The sequence below is a fragment of the Panthera onca genome, chromosome C1 (genome assembly GCF_046562875.1).
Source record: "Panthera onca isolate mPanOnc1 chromosome C1, mPanOnc1 haplotype 2, whole genome shotgun sequence".
Classification (NCBI taxonomy): domain Eukaryota; kingdom Metazoa; phylum Chordata; class Mammalia; order Carnivora; family Felidae; genus Panthera; species Panthera onca.
Window position 1 is genome coordinate 123,606,111 of NC_138346.1, and position 21,353 is coordinate 123,627,463.

General features: G+C 37.5%; 1 protein-coding gene and 1 long non-coding RNA gene across 2 annotated transcripts in view; one reads left to right on the plus strand and one right to left on the minus strand.

The window, feature by feature from the left end:
- LOC132673624 (bile acid receptor-like) overlaps positions 1-21,353 on the minus strand; it is a 49,117-nt gene that overhangs the window by 18,284 nt on the left and 9,480 nt on the right. The window lies entirely within an intron of this gene.
- On the plus strand, positions 1,978-15,463 carry LOC132673628 (uncharacterized). The gene is made up of 4 exons (XR_009608133.2): positions 1,978-2,062; positions 2,218-2,273; positions 12,526-12,610; positions 15,260-15,463. It is a non-coding gene; the product is annotated as an uncharacterized LOC132673628 (long non-coding RNA).

Genomic DNA, 21,353 nt, shown 5'->3' on the forward strand with positions numbered 1-21,353 from the left:
TATCATCTTTGAAAAAATGTCTATACAGGTCCTCTGCCCACTCTGTAATCAGATTGTTTACTATTGAATTATATGAGTTCTCTATATATTTTGGAAATTAACCCCTTGCCAGATATATGATTTCCAAAAGTTTTCTCCCATTCAGTAGGCTGCCTTTTCATTTTGTTGATTTTGAGTATTTCCTTTGGTGCGCAGAGGCTTTTTAGTTTAATGTAGTCCAACTTATTTATTTTTGCTTTTGTTGCCTTTGCTACTGGTGTTAGATCCAAAATATCATCACCAAGACCAAAGCAATGAGCTTATAGTCCATGTTTACTTCTAGGAGCTTTATAAATTAATTTTATTATTCAGATAATTACCAATTTTAGCCTCTACTTATAACTATAATTATTAGTTTCTGTATTCAGTGATGTATCTCAAATGCTCAATGATTCAAACATTTCATTAATTCATATCACCATGACCACTTACACCCTCATTCCACCCTTACTATATCTGAAATATTACAATTCATTGCCACCAGCTTCCTTGTTTAGCATTGCAAAGAGTAATTCATTCAGACCTTTTTTGTTACAAATTTTTATATGTACTTCCCTGGTTTATGATAACACCCTAGACTTACCCTAGACTTACTATGTTGTTCACATAGTACTCATTCCAAGTACTTGAAAATATGTGCAAATATATGTTAATACTTTAAAATAGAGAATGCAGAACATATTTTTAAATTTTATACAACAGGCTACTGTCACCTAAGCACTCTATAATTACATAGTTCACTGATATTCCTTAATAAGCATAAATGGGGGAATCTCCTGAAGTTTATTCTTTTCATACAGTCACTCAATAGGCAGCTAGCCCAGATAGATAGATAGATACGTGCCATTTAAAATAAATATTAACATTGTTATCTTATCAATACATGCCATTTAAAATAAATATTAACATTGTTACCATATCAGTAACAAACAATCTAAAGAGTTATAAATCTAACCAACTAGTTTGCTGTAGGGTTGGGAGCATCATTACGGAAGGCTCTTAAGGAGATGACATCCAAGCCAAGACCTAAAAGATGAGAAAAAGCCACAGAAGGGTTGGGAGATGAATGTTTTCGTGGGAACAACACAGTGTTGTCTATTGGCTTGTGTAATATGGAAAGAAGTCCAGTGTGATGAATGGGGAAAGAAGACACAGTTAGCATAAAATGATACTGGGGAAAAGACATAAACCTGATTTTTTCCCCTTTGTTTTTCTTTCTTTTTTTTTTTAAGTTTTTATTTAAATTCCAGTTAGGTAACATAAGAGCCTTAGAGAGACATCTGAATTTTATTCCAGGTATAATAAAAAATCATTGAAGGACTACCCAAAAAAGGCACGTAATCTGAAGTATATTTTTTGTTTTGTTTTGTTTTTTTCCTGACAAAGTGAGGATGAGCACACGTGTGCGTGTGGGGGAAGGGTACAGGCAGGGAGAGAGAGGGAAAGAGAGAGAGAGAGAGACAGAGACAGAGACAGAGACAGAGAGACAGAGAATCCCAAGCAGGCTCCACGCTCAGCACAGAGCCTGATCCTGGGCTCAATCTCATGACCCTGGATCATGACCTGAGCTGAAGTCAAGAGTCAGATGCTCCACTGATTGAGCCACCCAGGCGCCCCTTTTTAAAAGTAATCTGTACACCCAACATGGGGCTTGAACTCACAACCTTGAGATAAAGAGTCACATGCTCTACCTACTGAGTCAGTCAGGTGCCCCTGCTTTTCTTAATGGAGCTTTCATTGACATCATTGTCAGCTCACTTGCAGAGGTAAGGAATAATACAGAGAGATCTGTCTATACTTAATCCAGTTTTCCCCAATGGTAAAACTTGCAGAACTATACTACAATAGCAGAACCAGGATATTGACATTGATACTGATTTCCCCAATTTTGCTTGTACTTATTTTTGCATGTGTATTAAATTCTATGTAATTTTATCACCTATAGGTTCATGTATCCATCACCACAGTCACAGTCAAAACACCGAATAGTTCCAACATCACCAGAAGCCCTCGTGTTGCCCTGGTTTGTATATACCCACCTCCCTCCTCCCATTCCCCATTCCTGAGTGCTGGAGATCACTAATTTTTCTCCATTTCTAAAATTTTGTAATTTCAAAATGTCATATAATGGATCATACATTATATAACCTTTTATGGTGGGCTTTTTTTTTTTCTCAGCATAATTCCCTGGAGATTGATCCAAGCTGTTGTACGTATCAATAGTCTACTCATTGGTGAGTAATATTCTATGGTTATAGGTATACCACAGTTTAAACATTCACCTATTGAAGGACACATGGGTTGATTCCATTTTCTGGCTATGGCAAATAAAGCTGCTATGAATATTCATGTACAGATATGTACAAGTATATGCTCATTTCTCTTGGGTAAATGCCCAAGAGTGTGATTACTGGGTTTTATGGTAATTGTATATTTTGTTTTATAAGAAACTGCCAAACGTTTCCAGAATGGCTATACCATTTTACAATTCTACCAGCAACATGCAAATGTATCTCTGTATCTTTGCTAGGATGCAATATTGTCACAGTTTTTTATTTTAGCCTTTCTGAAAGATGTGTAGTGATATCTCATGGTTTTAATTTGCATTTCTCTGTTGGCTAATCATATTGAACATCCTTTTTCTTTTGAGAAAGAGAGAGAGAGAGAGACAGCAAACTTGGGAGAGGGGTAGAGGGAGAGAGAGAGAGAGAGAGAGAGAGAATCTCAAGTAGGTTCCATGACCCTGGGGTCATGACCTGAGCCAAAGCAACTGACTGAGCCACCCAGGCACCCCTGAACATCTTTTAATGTACTTATTTGCCATTTGTATATCCTCTTTAAAGAAATGTCTGTTCATGTCTTTTTCCTGTTTTCTAATTGGACTGAGGTTTTGTTTTGTTTTGTTTTGTTTTGTTTTACTGTTTTGAGGGTTCTTTACATATTCTAGATACTTACTAATCTTTTGTTGCATATGTGATTTGCAAACTTTTTTTCCCCAATTTGTGGTGTGTCTTTGCATCCTCCTAAGGGGATCTTTTGCAGAACAAGTTTTTAATTGTGATAAAGTATAATTTATCAGTTTATCCTTTTATGGAGTGTACTTTAAGTGCTAAGTCTAAGAACTCTTCACCTAGCCCAAGATCCCAAAGATGTTCTCCTGTGGGTTTTTTTTGCAAGTTTTATATTTTAATTTTTTTTTAATGTTTATTTATTTTTGAGAGAGAGACAGAGTGTGAGCAGGGGAGGGACAGAGAGAGAGGGAGACACAGAATCCGAAGCAGGCTCCAGGCTCTGAGCTGTCAGCACAGAGCCTGTTGTGGGGGTCGAACCCACAGGCCATAAGATCATGACCTTAGCCCAAGTCGGATGCTGAACCGACTGAGCCACCCAGGCGCTCCTTAAAATTTTATATTTTAAGTTTCACATTTAAGTCTACGATTTTAGTTACTATTTTTAAAAGGTATGAGGTTTAGGTTAAGGTTCATTTTTTTGCTAAGAGATGTTCAATTGATCCAGCACCATTTGTTGAAAAAGCAATCTTTCCATTGGTGAATTGCTGTTGCACCTTGTGAAAATTCAGTTAGACATATTTGTGTGGATATGTTTCTAGGTTCTCTATTCTGTTCCATTGATTTGTGTATCTGTCTCTCCACCAGTACAACACCACGCTATTTTGATTGTTATAGCTATCAAGTAAGCCTGTAATATTGAGTGAAGAGATCCCCCCCCCCCCCCACTTTATCCTTCTTTAGTAAGATTGCTTTAGTTATTCTGGGACCTGTGCTTTTTCGCACAAATCAAATTTCAAAATAAGCTTGTCTGTTTCTAAACAAAAGAAAAGAAAACAAAACAAAAACTTACTGGGGTTCTTCATAAAAATTGTATTAAACCTATTGATCAGTTTGAGAAGAACTGACATCTTACTACATTGAGCCTTTCCAAACATGAACGTAATACATCTCTTCATTTATTTAGGTCTTCTTTGATTTCTCTCATCATGATTTTCAGCATCTATATCCTATACATGTTTTGTTAAGTATATACCTAAGTATCTCATTTTTTTCGAAGAGATTGTAAATAGTACTGTTTTTAATTTCAGTTACTTCATGTTCATTGTTGGTATATAGAAATATGGTTTCATTTCTTGTGTTGATCTTGTATCCTGCAACCTTGCTGAACTCACTCGCTAGTTCTGGAGTGATTTTGTTATTCCTCAGGATTTTCTTTTCTTTTCTTTTTTTCTTTTTTAAATATTTTATTTTTGGGGCGCCTGGGTGGCTCAGTCGGTTAAGCGTCCGACTTCAGCCCAGGTCACGATCTCGAGGTCCGTGAGTTTGAGCCCTGCGTCGGGCTCTGGGCTGATGGCTCAGAGCCTGGAGCCTGCTTCCGATTCCGTGTCTCCCTCTCTCTCTGACCCTCCCCCGTTCATGCTCTGTCTCTCTCTGTCTCAAAAATAAATAAACGTTAAAACAAAAATTTTTTTAAAAAGATTTTAAGTAATCTCTACACCTGGGGCACCTGGGTGGCTCAGTTGGTTAAGCATCCAACTTTGGCTCAGGTCATGATTTTGAGGTTCATGAGTTTAAGCCCCACAGCTGGCTCTGCACTGACAGTGCAAAGCCTGCTTGGGGTTCTCTCTCTCTCCCTCTCTCTCTCTGCACAACCCCCTCCTTGCTTTCTCTCTCAAAATAAATAAACTTTAAAAACGAAGAATAAATAAATAAATAAATAAATAAATAAATAAAAGTAATCTCTACACCCAACATGGGGCTTGAACTTACAACCCCAAGATCAAATCAAGAGTTGCATGCTCTGCTGACTAAGCCAGCCAGGTGCCCCCCTCCCTTTTTTTAAAAGATTTTATTTTTACCCTATGACCCAGCAATAGAACTGCTAGGAATTTACCCAAGGGATACAGGAGTACTGATGCATAGGGACACTTGTACCCCAATGTTTATAGCAGCACTCTTGACAATAGCCAAATTATGGAAAGAGCCTAAATGTCCATCAACTGATGAATGGATAAAGAAATTTTGGTTTATATACACAATGGAGTACTACGTGGCAATGAGAAAGAATGAAATATGGCCCTTTGTAGCAACGTGGATGGAACTGGAGAGTGTTATGCTAAGTGAAATAAGCCATACAGAGAAAGACAGATACCATGTTTTCACTTAGGTGGATCCTGAGAAACTTAACAGAAACCCATAGGGGAGGGGAAGAAAAAAAAAAAAAAAAAGAGGATAGAGTGGGAGAGAGCCAAAGCATAAGCAACTCTTAAAAACTGAGAACAAACTGAGGGTTGATGGGGGGTGGGAGGGAGGGGAGGGTGGGTGATGGGTATTGAGAAGGGCACCTTTTGGGATGAGCACTGGGTGTTGCATGGAAACCAATTTGACAATAAATTTCATATATTGAAAAAAAATGCAAAAAAAATAAATAATAAATAAAAAAATAAAGATTTTATTTTTGGGGTGCCTGGGTTGTACAGTTGGTTAAGCGTCTGACTTTTGATATTGGCTCAGGTCAAGATCTCACAGTTCATGAGTTCGAGCCCCACGTTGGGCTCTGCACTAATGTCGTGGAGCCTGCTTAGGATTCTGTCTCTCCTTCTCTCTGCCCCGCCCCTGCTTGTGCGCTCTCTCTCTCTCTCTCTCTCTCAAAATAAATAAATAAACTTAAAAACTAAAACAAAATAAAATTTAAAAATATTTTAAAGTAATCTCTACACCCAACATGGGTCTCCTTGGAATTTTCTATGTAGACAATCGTGTCATCTGCAAATAGAAACAGTTTTATTTCTTCTTTTCCAATCTGTATGCCTTTCATTTGTTTTCTTGACCTTTTGCAATGGCTAGAACTTCCAGTACTATGCTGAATAAGAGTGGTGAGAGCAGACAGCCTTCCCTTGCTCCCAATCTTGAGAAAGCATATAGTTTTTCAGCATTCTGTGATATTAACTGTAACTTTTTATAGATACTCTCAAGTTGAGGTAAATCTCTTATATTCCTCACTTACTGAGTGAATATTGTTTTTAAATAACTCTGGATGCTGTAAGAGGAATACATTAGAGGAGACTTTAAAAAGTAGTGAGGTAACCAGTTAGGTGACTATCACAGTACTCCAGGTGAAAGATGATGATAGCCTAGGCTTAGATGATGATAGTAATCTGAACCAGGAGATAGGTGAATGGATTCAAGATATATTTTGCTGTAGACTCTGTAGGATTTGCTGATGGATTGGATGGTTAGAGTTAGAAATTGCATTTGGATGCAACCAATAGAAAGTCTACTACAGGGCACTTGGGTGGCTCAGTCAGTTAAGTGTCTGACTCTTAATTTCAGGTCAGGTCATGGTCTCAGGGTCATGAGAGAGAGCCCTGCATGGGGCTCTGTGCTGGGCATGGATCCTGTTTAAGATTCCCTCTCTCCCTCTCCCTCTGCTCCCCCACCCCCACCTCTGTCCCTCCTCCTGTTCGCATGCTCTCTCTCTCCCTAAAAAAAAAGAAAAAGTCCACAACAATGACTTAAGTGGAGGGTTTTTCTCCCCCATATAACAATAGTCTGAATGTGACAAGTCTAACAGTTTAACAGTAGTTTTATTGATGTCATCAGTGTCTCAAGATACTTCTATGCATTGCTTTCTCATCACTAGCATGTAGCTTTGAACCATATGGTCACAAGATGGATGCTGTACCTCCAGGTATCACAGATAAGTTCCAGTAAGGAAGATAGAGACTTGCAAAGATTTTCTTTTAGTAAAACTTTATGTAGAAAGTTAAGCACTTCTAGGATGCCTGAATGGCTCAGCAGGTTGAGCGTCTGACTCTTGATTTTGGCTCAGGTCAGGATCCTAGGGTCATGGGATCAAGCCCTACATCAGTCTCTGTGCTGAGCATGGAGCATGCTTAAGCGTCTCTCTCTCTCTTTCCCACTCCCTCTCCTTTCCTCTGCCCCTCTCCCCCACTCACACTCTCACTCTCTCTCTAAAAGAAAAAGAAAAGAAAGTTAAGCACTTCTGTAAAGATCCATTCATATTTCCTTGATCAAAACTATGTAACTGGTGGGCGCCTGGGTGGTTCAGTTGGTTAAGCAACCAAGTCTCAATTTAGGCTCAGGTCATGATCTCATGGTTTGTGGGATCAAGCCTCACATTGGGCTCTGTGCTGACAGTACAGAGCCTGTTTGAGATTCTCTCTCTCCCTCTCTCTGCCCCTCCCCTGCTTGTTCTTGCTCTCTCTCTCTCATAAAATGAATAAACTTTAAAAAAAAGTTAAAAAAAAAAAAAGCTACGTGGCTACTCAGCTGCAAGGGAGGCTAGGAAATGAGTATTTCATTTTCCAGTCTTTAAAGGAAAGAAAAGCAAGGAGGAGTTTATTGTAATGGGTGTTAGGTGAGCCAACCCATAGTATCTGCCACATTAAAGATGATGGAGAGTAAGGAACCATGGATAACTCCCAGGTTTCTGGTTGATGGATTATATTACTAAGTTTACTAAGATATATAGACATAAAGAAGGAATGCACTTTTAAATGGAAAAGTAGTAGTTCAATTTTGGACATATTGAGTTTAAAATGTTTGTGAAGCATCTGGAATGTCAAGCAGATAATATGAAGCTGGAATTGAGAGAAGTCCATGCTGGTGGTAATACTGTGGAAGTTTTCAGGATACTGATGGTATTTAAAGCTATTAAAATACATAAGATCACTGAGGAAGAAAAAAGTAGTAGAACACAACCTTGACAAACTCCAATATTTAAGTATCAGTTTGACAACAGAGAACTTGCAAAATAGAGAGAGTAGCTAAAAAGGTAAAAGAAAAAAACAAGAAAAAGGCATCAAGGAAGTTAAAAGAGACATATGTTTCATGGAGAAAGTGCTCAACAGTGTGGAATGCTAGTGAGAAGTTAAATAAGATGAGGAAAGAAAAGGTTCTATTGAATTTAGCAGCATGAAAGTTGGTGGTGACTGTATTAATAGGAACGGATTTCAGAGTCAAGAAATGACAACAACAAAAAATGAGATTAAACCCAAATAAGAATCTGGGATTTTTTTCCCCACACATACCACAAAAAGTCTGGAGGTATCACCAGCTACAGGCGCTAGTTGGCAGTTGAATATCGGAGCCTGTTATGCTCTGATGGCAGCAAGATGGGTGTCACTGTTCTGGACTCGTGTACAAGGCGGGGGGGGGGGGGGGTGGGGAAGCTAAGGTGTGGAGCCCACAGTGTATGTCGCTTTATTAATAATAGAAAAACTTTCCAAGAAGCTTCCATCCCCAGAATTCTTTTGTACCTCATCAGTCAGAGCTATGCCACGTAGCCACCCTGAACTGCAAGGGAAGCTCTGGGAAGGTGAGAGTTGAATTTTTCTAGCCTCTACGGAGAAAGTAGACAAGGGAAAAGGGAGTTGGGAATGAAGGGTTAAGTCGATCAAAAGTGCCTGCTATGATGACCCTGACCACAACAGTTTTAGTGGTGTGATGAGACAAAACCAGATTACATAGGAGACTGAAGAGGGAACCGGAACTATGCCTGCAGCGTGTCTCCCTGTGTCACCTGCTTTGGACCTCTGTCCCCACCTCAGCCGGAAACAGACCCAACTGCCCCTGCTCCACCAGTGGCTTCTGCACATGCAGAGTGCAAATGCACTGCAGGAAGCAGAACTGCTGCTCTTGCTGCCTGGTGGGCAGTGCCAAGTGTGCCCAGGGCCGCATCTGGCATCAGAAGGAGGCATCAGACAAGCGCAGCTGCTGTGCCCGATGTGACGGAGAGCCTGTTCCAGATGTCAGTAGAGCAACATGAACAAACCTGCAGTTTTAGAACATTTTGTCCTATGCCTCTGACCTGTTGGCTACATTCTTATTTCTGTAAAATACATGGAATTATAATAAAAGTTGTTGACTTTTTAAAAAAGTGAATTGGAGGGAGAGGCAGCAAAACACAACAGATGGAAACATTCTTCATTTGGCTAGAAGTTTAGCTGTATGGAGGAGCAGAGAAGTGGGATGGTATCTAGACTGGGATTTAAGGTCCAAAGGTTTTTGGTTGCATTTTTTTTTTTTTTTTTTTTTTTTTTGCTATTGTTGTTTTTAACGCCAAGGAGACAATCTTTGTCAGGTGACAGGAGTGATCGCAGTGAAGAGGGGAGAGATTAATGATGCAGCAAGTCAAGGGAATAAAGAGGACTCCAAACAGCTCATGCCCATGGGTTCCAGCCTACTTGTGATCTTCTCTTCCTGTCCTGTCTTGCCTACGGACTTTGGACTCACTTAGCCACCCTTCACAAATGCTTCAGCTAATTCCTTGCAGTAAGTCCCTTAAAATTCCTGGTTCTGCTTCTTTGATTAAATCCTGACTGATACTGAATTTGATCCTTAAGAAGCCATTGAAAAGGCAATTAAGTTATCCACTGGTTTCTAGGAAAGCAGAGGAGTTACACTTGACTTAGAGAGGTGAGTGAAGACTTCCAGAGTGAGATTTCACTTAAACTGAATTTTAAAGAATTATTAACAATCAGTAAGGTAAGAGAGAAGTGGAAGCGGTGGTAAGCTAGTAAGCCAGCTTGCTGGAAAAACACAAACTTGATTTGTGGTGGTTGATTATTTCACTGGTGCATATACTCCCACCATGGCCAATATCAAGCCACCAATGTGATGTTATAGGATACAGACTCAGGAAAAAATGCGCACAGTTGGCTTGTATGAGTCTACACCACTTAAGTGGAAGGTGGAGGGAGAACAGAATATACAACAGAAAAGTATACACCAAGCTTCTTTCTTCTACAGTACACCTTGTCATGGAAAAAAGACCCAGTGGAGCCTCTTTCTCACACAGTTTTCACTGCGGTAAAAGAACAAAGTTCAGAAGCATGACTGTAGTGTTGGGCAGCTTACCAATAATGAACACCATTATAATAAATTCAGCTAAGAAATGTTTAGACACTGTCCTAAAGAAGCGGATAATGTTATTTGCCTAAGATCGATGACAAGTAAATGCAGACATGGGATTCAAAGCCTAGACAGTGTACAGAGACTGCTCTTTCCACTGTAAAATGCTTCCTCACTACCATTTCTTATTATAGGAACTAAACTAAGAGACCAGAATGTATAACATCAGGAAAATCCTTATACACCCCGCTAGCCTTGGATCAAATTTTTTAGAATCTCTGTAGTAAGATAAAAATGACTAGTTGGTTTTGCAGTAATTTAAAATCCAGTCTCTAATTTATTCATCTATGGCTAATTCATTTTTGACAAAGATGCCAAAACCATCCAATGGGGAAAGAATAGTCCCTTCAACAAATCGTGCTGGGACAACTGAATACCCACATGCAAAAGTGGATATTTTTGGAAATATATATATATATATATATATATATATATATATATATATCTCCATATATATGATATATCACATCATATAAAAAAATTAACTCAAAATGGCTTAATGACTTAAATATGAGCTAAAACCATAAAACTCTTAGAAGAAAACATAGGGGTAAATTGACATGATCCTGGATTCAGGAATGGTTTCTTAGATAGGGCATCAAAAGTATGAGTTACAAAAGAAGATATAAATAGATAAATTGGACTTCATCAAAACTAAAAACTTTTATGCATAAAAGAACATTATCAAAAAGGTGAAAAGAAAATCTACAGAATGGGAGAAAATATTTGCAAGCCATATATGTAGTATCCAGAATATATCAAGAATTCTCACAACTCAACCACAGAAAGATTTAAAAAGTCCAATTTAAAAATGCATAATGGGGGCACCCGCGTGGCTCAGTCAGTTAAGCATCTGACCCCTGATCTCAGATCATGTCTTGATCTCAGGGTCGTGAGTTCAAGCCCTGCATTGGGCTCCACACTGGGCATGAAGCCTACTTTTAAATAAATTAAATTAAATTAAAATGCACAAGGGACTTGATTACACATTTCTTTAAAGAAGACCTACAAACAGCCAACAAACACATGAAAAGATGAACATCATTAGCCACTAGGTAAATGCAAATCAAAACCATAATGAAGTACCACTTCATACTCCTTAGGATAGCTGTAATTTAAAAAAATAGTAAATAAGTGTTGGCGAGTGTGTGCAGAAATTGGACCTTTAGTACACTGCTAATGGGAATGTAAAATAGTTCAGTATTATGAAAAAGTTTATTGATAACTCAAAAAGTTAAACATAGAATTAGCATATGACCAAACAATTCTACTCCTAAATATATACCCAAAAGAATTGAAAACAGGTACTCAAATACATATGCATAGCAGCACTATTCACTTTAGCCAAAAGATGGGAAACACTACAAATGTCCACCAACAGACAAATGGATGAACAAACTGTGGCATAAACAGACCATGAAATATTAATTAAGCCATAAAAAGAAATGAGTCCTGACATGTGGTCCAATGTTGATAAGTCTCAAAAATGTTGTTAAGTAAAAGTAAGTAGATACAAAAGGTCACATATTGTATGATTCCACTTATATGAAATATCCAGAATAGGTAAATCATAAAGACAGGATGCACACCGGTGGTTGCCAGGAGGTGGGGATGGGATAAATGGAGAGTAATAGCTTAAATGGGTATGGGCTTTCCTTGTGGGGTAATGAACATGTTCTGGAACTAAAACAGAGGTAGTAAGTGTACAACACTGTGAATATACTAAATACCACCGAAATGTTCACTTTTTAAATGGTTATGTTTCGTGAATCTCAACTTAGAAACAGAAAAGCTGGATTCTAAATTTGGTTCTATACTTAAGAGTTCATATTAAGCAATCAAAAAGAATGTCTCCAGTTGTACTAACTTTCATTTCATGTTAAGATCAAGTGAATTCCATTTTGTGTTTTGGAGCTGTTTCACTGAATTTGAAAACCAAACTAGATATGGCTTTCAATACTAAACCAAACAGTAAGAAATAAAGTTATAACATAGGTGGTTTGGTTGGTTTTTTTCTTAAGGGTTTTAAAATATTTTTGAGGTTCTTAATAGTAAAAGGAAATCATATTTAGTACAGCTGGATCATTTCTACATAATTGGCCTTTCATTCTTGATCTGGTTTTGAACTGTTTACTCCACTTTAGTAATTAACCATTATCAGCTTCATTAATGAAACAGAAACCACCTCCTATAATCATTTATAAAATGCTTGTCAAACAAAATTTAAACAAAGAATAGGATCTGGGCAAAGTAACAGCTCTTTGAAAGCTACTGCAACTAATTATAAAGTATTCTAGTTATTTTGTTGTTGTTTTCCATTTATTATGAAAGAATCCTTCAGGACCTACAGATTTTCTCTTGGCATAGTTATCTGAATTCTTTTATCCAAGAGGAATTATTTTAACAATACTTTTTATCCGCTGTTATGAAAAGCTCTGAGTTTTCAGCTGCTTATTTATGTCTATTACTTATAAAAATCAGATTCCTATTTAATCAAGCCACCTTTAGAGACTTTATTTTCTATTTACTTGATTTTTAGGTGACTGAAAAGGAGCATGGGAGATAGTTGAAGACATATTTCTTAGTTCAAGATATATTTATGAGACCACACAAGCAAAATTATGGTTTGTATATCCAAAAACAAAATTAGATTTAAGTATTCTAAAAGACTGCTCCACTGGCATTTAATGAGAATGCCACAAAGTTTTAAATGATTTCTAGGAAAATAGGCTCCACTATTGTAATCCTTTCTCTCCAAGGCTTCATATTTTATAGAATTTAGAATATTACTAATTTAGAAAAATAAGGCAAAAATTAAAATGTTAATTCAGAATACAAGAGATAATGATGAGATGCAAACTTTATATATATAAATGATGCAAGTGGTAGATCACCAACTGAGCATGTTCTTTGAGCTTCTTTTCTAGTACACAATTGTACTTTGCTAGCTAAAAGATCAACAGTAGCAACGGAGCAGGAGAAAGCACATCGGGTGATTTAATCCCTGATCTTTTTTCATTACTATTCTATTAGAATGTTGGTCTGTGGCTATCTGCCTCCCTGTTGTGTTCCCAGTGCCCATCTCAGGGCCTGGCTCAGAATGCGTGCTCAGTATTTCTTGTGTGGATGAATAAACAAATGGATGAATGAAGGATGAATGACGGCTATGCTAACCAATTGAGCTAACTGTCCAGAACTTGAAAGCGAAGACGTAATAAAGTAATACTTCTGGCATTCGAGAATGTCAAAATACTCAATTAAGGAGCCCATTATCTTACACCTTCACTTTTGAACTCAACATTTATTTATCCTCATTTTGCAGGAGGAAAACTGAGCACTAGTAGCTAACACTGTTTATGCATCTGTTAGCACTTTATCTCCCTGGGCCTTAATTGTTTTCATTCATATTTATTTAACCCATTAGTCATGTATACCTTATGAGCAAACACCATGTTCGTTTTTATCTCCCTGGCACTTAATACAGTGACTTGTGCATAAGAGATGCTCAATAAATGCTTGCTGAACCCAAAGTTTAAACTTTTCTAAAAATATTTTCCTTTTCATTTTTAAGTTGTTTCTAGTGTATTAATATAGTACAGACCTTTCAGAATTCAGGAATGTGCAGATAATACCATGGGCATTTCTACTTATTTGTGACAATATATTTTCGAAATCTTATTGATTAGCTCTGACTTACGAAGAAATGGCTCCAAAAATTTATGACTTCTAATTAGCATTAAATAATATTTTAGAAATTTCTTCATTTGGATTTTACAGAATATTACACATTTAAAAAATTATATTAATACAACAACCAATGAAAAAATTAAATCTTGTTACAAACCCAATTTCAAGAGCAGAAAATTTAATGTTCCAGTTACAATTCTCCTATCTGGGGGATTTAGAAAATAAAATTTCCCAGAATTTTCCCATAATATCAGGGACAATCTAGGAAAAAATATTCATTTTTCTCCAAAGTGGCAAAGGTACATAGGCGCCTGCTAAGGGTCCGTATTCTGAGAGGAAACACACACACACACACACACACACACACACACACACACACCATCTGATTTAAATCGACAAGTGAATCTCCTTTATATGAATTAAAGAACTGAATGATAATGAATTAAAGAACTGAATGATATCAGGGAGAATTTCAGTCACCACTTATGATACTAACACTTTTTACCTGGAAATTTCACCATTGGTTTTAGACTGTCAGATATGTTTTATAAATGCACATTAAAATATAGAATTAAACACTCTAACATTTTTCCCATTATACTTCCCCTTGTTCCTTGATATTATGTTTGGCATAATGTTATAGAAATGCACATGATTTCTGAGGATTGTTTTGGCATTGCCAGTCTGCTTTGTGTGATGCAGCACTGACAGATCAGCTCAGGCTCTAATTGTAAGAATAAAAAATTTTTCACATTTTTAATGTAGTGTTTATGACTACTTGACAGTTCTCTTTACATTAATGTCAGAGTTAGAATGGGTATTTTTTTTAGATTAAGGAGGAGGATAGTTGCTCTGGATGATAGCTGCATACAGGGGAAGAGTTGCCCTTTCTTGTTTTTAACTAAATCAAGTAATTCTTTGTTAGCAGCTCTTCTGAGTCCTACCAGAATGGAACTTGTCTCATTTTGACAAGATGCAGAAGTGGCACTACTAGATATTAAAAGCATTAAAACATTAACCTTTAGCAACCTCATTTTTCACTCAGTACCCGCGTTTCAGTATTTTATCAAACTGAAGTCAAACGCTAAAAATTGGAGTGAACAACGGATCTATTCCCTTTAACCTAAAAGAATAAATGTGATAGAAAGTAAGGCATTAGAAGGAAGAGACAGTATAAATAGTTGTTTTAGTGTTAACATAATTCTAATCACTTATGACTGGTGAAACTAGTGTCAGAAAGGGAATTGGTCAAGAAACATCCTCTGTGATTATCTGGGGGTGGGGGGGGAGAGCGGGGGTGTGTGAAAAACAAGCTCTCTTGAATTCACTTTGACCCCAAGGCCCTCCACTCCCTGTTACTAGCACTAAGTTCAATTAACTCACAATTCCTGTCTGGCCCCTCCTGGTCTTTGAGTTTACAACTCCTAAAAGGAAAGAATATATATTTGAAATAATGCATATAATCATTCCAAGTTGTTGTTGAGATGCAATTCCCCAGGGTTTTGTTTGTTTGTTTGTTTGTTTACATACCTGCACATCTTGTAAGCAATACACTTATTCCCTTTGTTCACACTATGTTTTCAAAGACAGGTTTAGTGGATTTTGGTACTTGGGCTGTCCAAAGCATCAGACTCCAGCAGTCTTCAACTGATGAGCTGCTGTAAAGAGGCAAAGTTGCTATTTGGCACCTTTGCAAAGAAACTTCCCCAGGAATCTGGCTGGATAACTGTTCAGGGTAAGCTGAGATCTGCAGTAATGACTGAAGAGTATCATGGCAGGATGTGTGCTTCCAGCCCTAGGGTCAGTTTTTCTACTTCTGCCTCACCTTAGGACTGTTTTCCTTAGGAGTCATTTCTCAATAAACTGACTAGTTCCACAGCTCAATCTTCTGTGCTATTTAACCCTGAAATCATCCCAGACTAGCACCGACTATTTATGGACCAGGCTCTATACTTGGTTCTTTGTATATATTGCCTCTTTCATTTCTACAGCCACCATGTTACACAAGTACTCATGTAATCCTCATTTTATAGATGAGGGAACTTAGGCTCAGAAAATTTAAATGGCTTTCCCAGGATTACACAGCTGGTAGGTGTTTATCCAGATTAAACCTAGGTATATTCAACTAGTTATATTCAAAGCCCATACAGTGGTTCAGGAGGAGTAGGTGAAGACAGGAGATAAACTGGCCTATCCTCCTCAAAACGCCAATCACAGAGGGGCGCCTGGCTGGCTCAGTCAGTGGAGCATATGACTCTTGCTCTTGGGGTTGTAAGTTTGAGCCCCATGTTAGGTGTAGAGATTACTTAAAAATAAAATCTTAAAATAAAAAAAAAAAAAAGAAAAATGCTGATCACAGCATAGCATAATATATAGAGACGTTGAATCACTATGTTGTACACCAGAAACTAATGTAACATCGTGTCAACTCCACTCAAATTTTTTTAAAAAAGTAAAACAAAACAAACAAACAAACACTGACCGCAATATGTATGGCCTTGTGACCAGAGAAAAGGAAGAGGCCTGAAATAAAAACCATAATCCTCACTTCCTAGGAGCAACCTGTTGGAACTTCTTGGCTTATTGTTGAACATGGCCCATCTCATACAAGACCATCAGTAGAACAGACAAACTAAGCTGAGTGGTCCAACAGGACAGTATTATGACATAAACATAAGACTACATTTTAGTTCTCATCTACTGGGACATGCAACTATCCATCAGGGAGAAGACTGTAGAAATGGGCATAAAGGAGTAGCTGGAGGCAGAAGCTTGAGGCAGAAAATTCTCAAATGGCCGAGAAAATAGTCCCCCACATTTTAGCTAGATCAATAAAGTCAAATATGATAAAGACATTTAAGGCTACTGACTTAGAGTCAGAGGGACCTGACCCTAAAATGAATTCCTCTTCTATGAGATGCTAGAGCTTCAAAGCAGACTTGATTATCCAAGATACATTGAAGGAGTGTTCCTTCAATAATTGAAACATAGAATAGTAAAATATCTTGATAGTCTCTAAATGAGAGATTAGACTGAAGTCTCAAAAGAACACTAACATAAGTAATCTAAGTGAGCAGCCTCAATCATGTTATTTACAACCGAAATACCCAAATTTTTAGTATGTTCACAAAGTTGTGCAACCATTACCACAATCTAATTGTAGAGCATTTTCATCACCCCCAAACAAAGCTTGATTTTGAGACTTGAAATACTTAAAATACTAAAGAATATAATACATTGTATTCTCTTTCTCCTAGATAATGAAGAATAACTGTTAAGCAAGATTTGGAAAACTGAACTTCCACTATGCTTCAATTGACAATATTATATATTACACCTTAAGCCAATTTAAAATGACTAAGAAAGTCAACTTAAATATTTTCCCATCTAGCCTCCTGCCAGCCAAGCAATCACAAACCAGAATCTGCCAGCCTGACCCAGACCACAGGGACTACCCTGCAGACTCATGAACAAAATAGTTATTGTTTTAAGCCGTTAAGTTTGGGGGTAGTTTATTATGTAACAAGAAATAAATGATCCGCCTTCTGAGTCACTTCAGTACTTTATTCCAAGCATTCAATGACCACCCCCGCTACCATTCTAGGTACCTAATTTTACCTCCTTTTTCAAATAAGAAAAACAGACATACTTAACTCCCCACCCTGACCAAACACCGCACTATAGCATAGTGGCCAAGAATACTAATCCTAAGGCCAGACTCCCAATTCTTATCTGGACTCTGGCACATATAAGCTATAAGGCTGAGAGAAAATTACGTGTTCCTTCTCTGTAAGAGTAGGGACAGTGATAATACCTACCTCATACAGTTGTGGGGAAAAATATGAATAAAGCCTTGAGACCATTTTGTTTCCCATAGTCAACACTAAAAATATAAGCTACTATTATGTTTATTGTGCACTGGCCAGTGACCTTGACTTTTTAACACTTTCATTCACAACCATATTCAGTATTCATATACCATAAAATTCATACATTTAAAGTGTAAATTTCAGTGATTTTTAGTATGTTTATAGACTTGTGCAACCGTCACGACAAATCTAATTTTAGAGCATTTTCATCACCCCCAAACCAAGCTTGATTTTGAGACTTGAAATACTAAAGTGGCTGTCAGACACATCCTTGAGGAAAGGCCAAAAGTCCAACAGGGAATACCAAATACTGATGCCAGTCTAATGAGCAGGAGCAGAACTGTAAATAAGAGGTGAAGCCAAGAATTAGGATCAGATGGAAACAGACTGGAGAGGAAATGAAGTTCAATACATAGCCACAAACAGTACTAGCCTGACTATGGCTAACATTTTCACATTTGCCAGGCTGGCTTAAAGGTGTGGCACCAGGGAAAGCTTCTCACTTCCCACCTTCAGACCTACTCTGTCAAGACTTAAAAATCTAGGCGGGGCGCCTGGGTGGCTCAGTCGGTTAAGCGGCCGACTTCGACTCAGGTCATGATCTCTCAGTCTGTGAGTTCAAGCCCCACGTCGGGCTCTGTGCTGACAGCTCAGAGCCTGGAGCCTGTTTCAGATTCTGTGTCTCCCTCTCTCTGACCCTCCCCCGTTCATGATCTGTCTCTCTCTGTCTCAAAAATAAACATTAAAAAAAAAAAATTTAAAAAAAAAATCTAGGACTTCCCACAAATCTCTGCCCTCTAAAAGGTTCTAACATAGGGGCACCTGGGTGGCTCAGCTGGTTAAGCATCCGACTTCAATTCGGGTTATGATCTCATGGTTCCTGGGTTCTGTGCTGACAGCTCAGAGCCTGGAGCCTGCTTCTGATTCTGTGTCTCCCTCTCTCTCTCTCTGCCTCTCCCCTGCTCACACTCTGTGTCTCTCTAGCTTTCAAAGATAAATAAATATTAAAAAATTAATAAAAAAAATAAAAGATAAAAGAAACTACAACACAGGAAAAGATGATTATTTAAAACAAAATTTTAGTCATCATTGCCCTTGTATCTACTGGCAATACTTTACCACAGAGGGTTCCCTACCAGTGACCTTCAGTCGGCCACAGTGGTATAGAATGACAGTTCTCCTCCCAAAGTTCGGGGTCCTTTCAACGCTTTTTATCCTTTCCTTCCCAGGCCATGGGCTTTCCTGCTCTTTCCCAGACCCAGCCAGAGTAAAAGGCTGGCCTTCTCTCCTTAGGAGCCTCATCTCCTTCTCAAGGATGACCAACGGTGGGAACAAGTGTGGTATTCAGGAAAGATCTCCTATTTCCCACCACACAAAATATGATATGGGCCCTGGCCAAAGGAAGCCACAATAGTTTAGAGTTTCCAAAGTCTGAGTTACTCAGCCTTAACAGGGATCACATGTGGCTCACTGACTGTCTCACCCAGCTGCCACCGTGTCAGATCCAGTCCAGCTCCTTTTCCCATACTTTCCTCCAGGTTACACTGAAAAGATTTCAGATCTTCATGTTCTTCTTGTGGTCTGCTCTCCCAATTTCTTACAAACAAACATTTGTAACAAAGACATACACACTCCCAAATAAAAGTAATGATTATATTCTGTCATAAAGCAGCCTAATTCTGGAATGATAAAGAAAACAATTAACTGTAGGCAGCCTGTTCTGTAAAAGATGCAATTATGTGTAAAAGACGCACATAATTCACACTGTTAAGCCAAACTTTAATCATCTCAAAATTAAGCATATTAATTTGTTTTGTTTCACCCGGTCAGGATCATCCCCATACAGTAAGTACTATTACTCATTATTCAACATCTCCAACACTGAAAGAGGTCACCAAAATGCTTACAGAACAACTCCAAGCTCCATCATACAATATAGAGACTAGCTACTGTCCTTAAAATGACATTCTTTCCAGTTCATGTGACTTGTCCATGCCTACTTCGACCACCTGTGGTCAGGGGGCAGGATCATAAGGGCCTATAATCCCTTAAATATTCTTACAAAATCCAAAAATCTCTGAAATTTGAAAGCTTGTTTTCATAACTCATTTGGCAGCAAAGCTGGCTACCTCCCACTATATACAAATATTAACTCAAAATGGATAAGAGACCTACATGTAAGAACTTGAAAATATAAAACTCTTACATGAAACAAAAGTAAATTTTCATGACCTTGCATTATGCAGTAGTTTCTTAGCTATTACAGCTACAACATAAAAAAACAAATTAAAAACAGGTAATTTACATTCCATCAAAATTAAAAAACATTTGTACTTCAAAAACTACCATAAAGAAAGTAAAAAGGCAAGCACAAAATAGAGGAAAATATTTGCAAATCATATATTTGATTAGGGACTTAAATCCAGAATATACAAAGAATTCTTATGACTCAGCAAAAAGACAAAAAATCCAACTTAAACATGATCAATGTGTTTGTATAGACACTTCTCCAAAGGAGATATATCAGGGCCATTAAGCATATGAAAAGATACGCAACATCGTTAGCCATGAGGGAAGTACAAATCAAAAACACAGTGAGATACCATTTCGCCCCACTAGTATGGCTCTAACAACAACAACAAAAGGAAGGATAACAAGTGTTGGCAAAGATGAGAAGAAACTGACAATGTAAAATGATGTGTGGCTGCTTTGGAAAATAGTTTGGCAGTCCCTCAAAAAGCTAAATGTAGAGTTACCTTATGACCAAGCAATTCCACTCCAGGGTATTTAACCATAAAAATCAAAAGCATATGTTCCCACAAAAACTTGTACACAGATGTTCATAGTAGCATTATTCATAATAGCCAAAAAGCAATCCAAATATCCATCAACAGATAAAGAGGTAAATAAAATGTGATATATTGTTCCATTGTATGGAACATTACTCAGTCATAAAAAGGAATGAGGTTCTCATACACACCACAATATAGACAAACCTTGAAAACATTATGCTAAGTGAAAGAAGTCAGACACAAAAGATATATATTCTATGATTCTGTTTAATATGAAATACTCAGAATAGGCAAATCATTAGAGACAGAAAATTGATTAGAGGTTGCCAAGGACTAGGGTGAGAGGGAAATGGGAAGTGACTGCTAATGGTTATGGAATTTCTTTTCAGGTAATGAATGTCCTAGAATTAGTGTTGATCAATACACAACTTCTAAAATCTACTAAAAACCACCAAATTGTATGCTTTTAAAGGGTAAAATTCATCATACATGATATCTCAATAAAGCTAGTATTAAAAAGTAAAACAAAAAACATGACTTGGGTTATTGCTGAGTGAGGTTATATATAATCTTTAATACCCATGTTAAATCAATATGCATTATTTGCTGCAGAAATCTGTTTAATTTTGAGTACTTCCCCAGACCCTGCCAAGGGTGTTCTATAATATCAACATTATGGATCTCAGTGCCTCCGTAAAATCTTAAATTTTCTGAATCTCGGAATACATGGGACCCAAGATTTTTAGTAAGGAATTATGCGATTGTATAACCAAAACCTGACTTATCATAAAAGTCTGTGCTTGACAGATAATACTAAAGCTCTTTCATGCATGAAGTAGGAAATAAAAGTATCTAATACATGGGGCTGGTCCGAGTGCAGTGGTGTTTACAATTAATTGATCATAGCCAGTTACAGATTTCTTTGTTCCTTCTCCACTCCCACTGCTTCACTCAACTAGGCTTAAAAAAAATAAAGAAAAAAGAAAAAAAATCTAACACATAGGATAATCATGAGGATT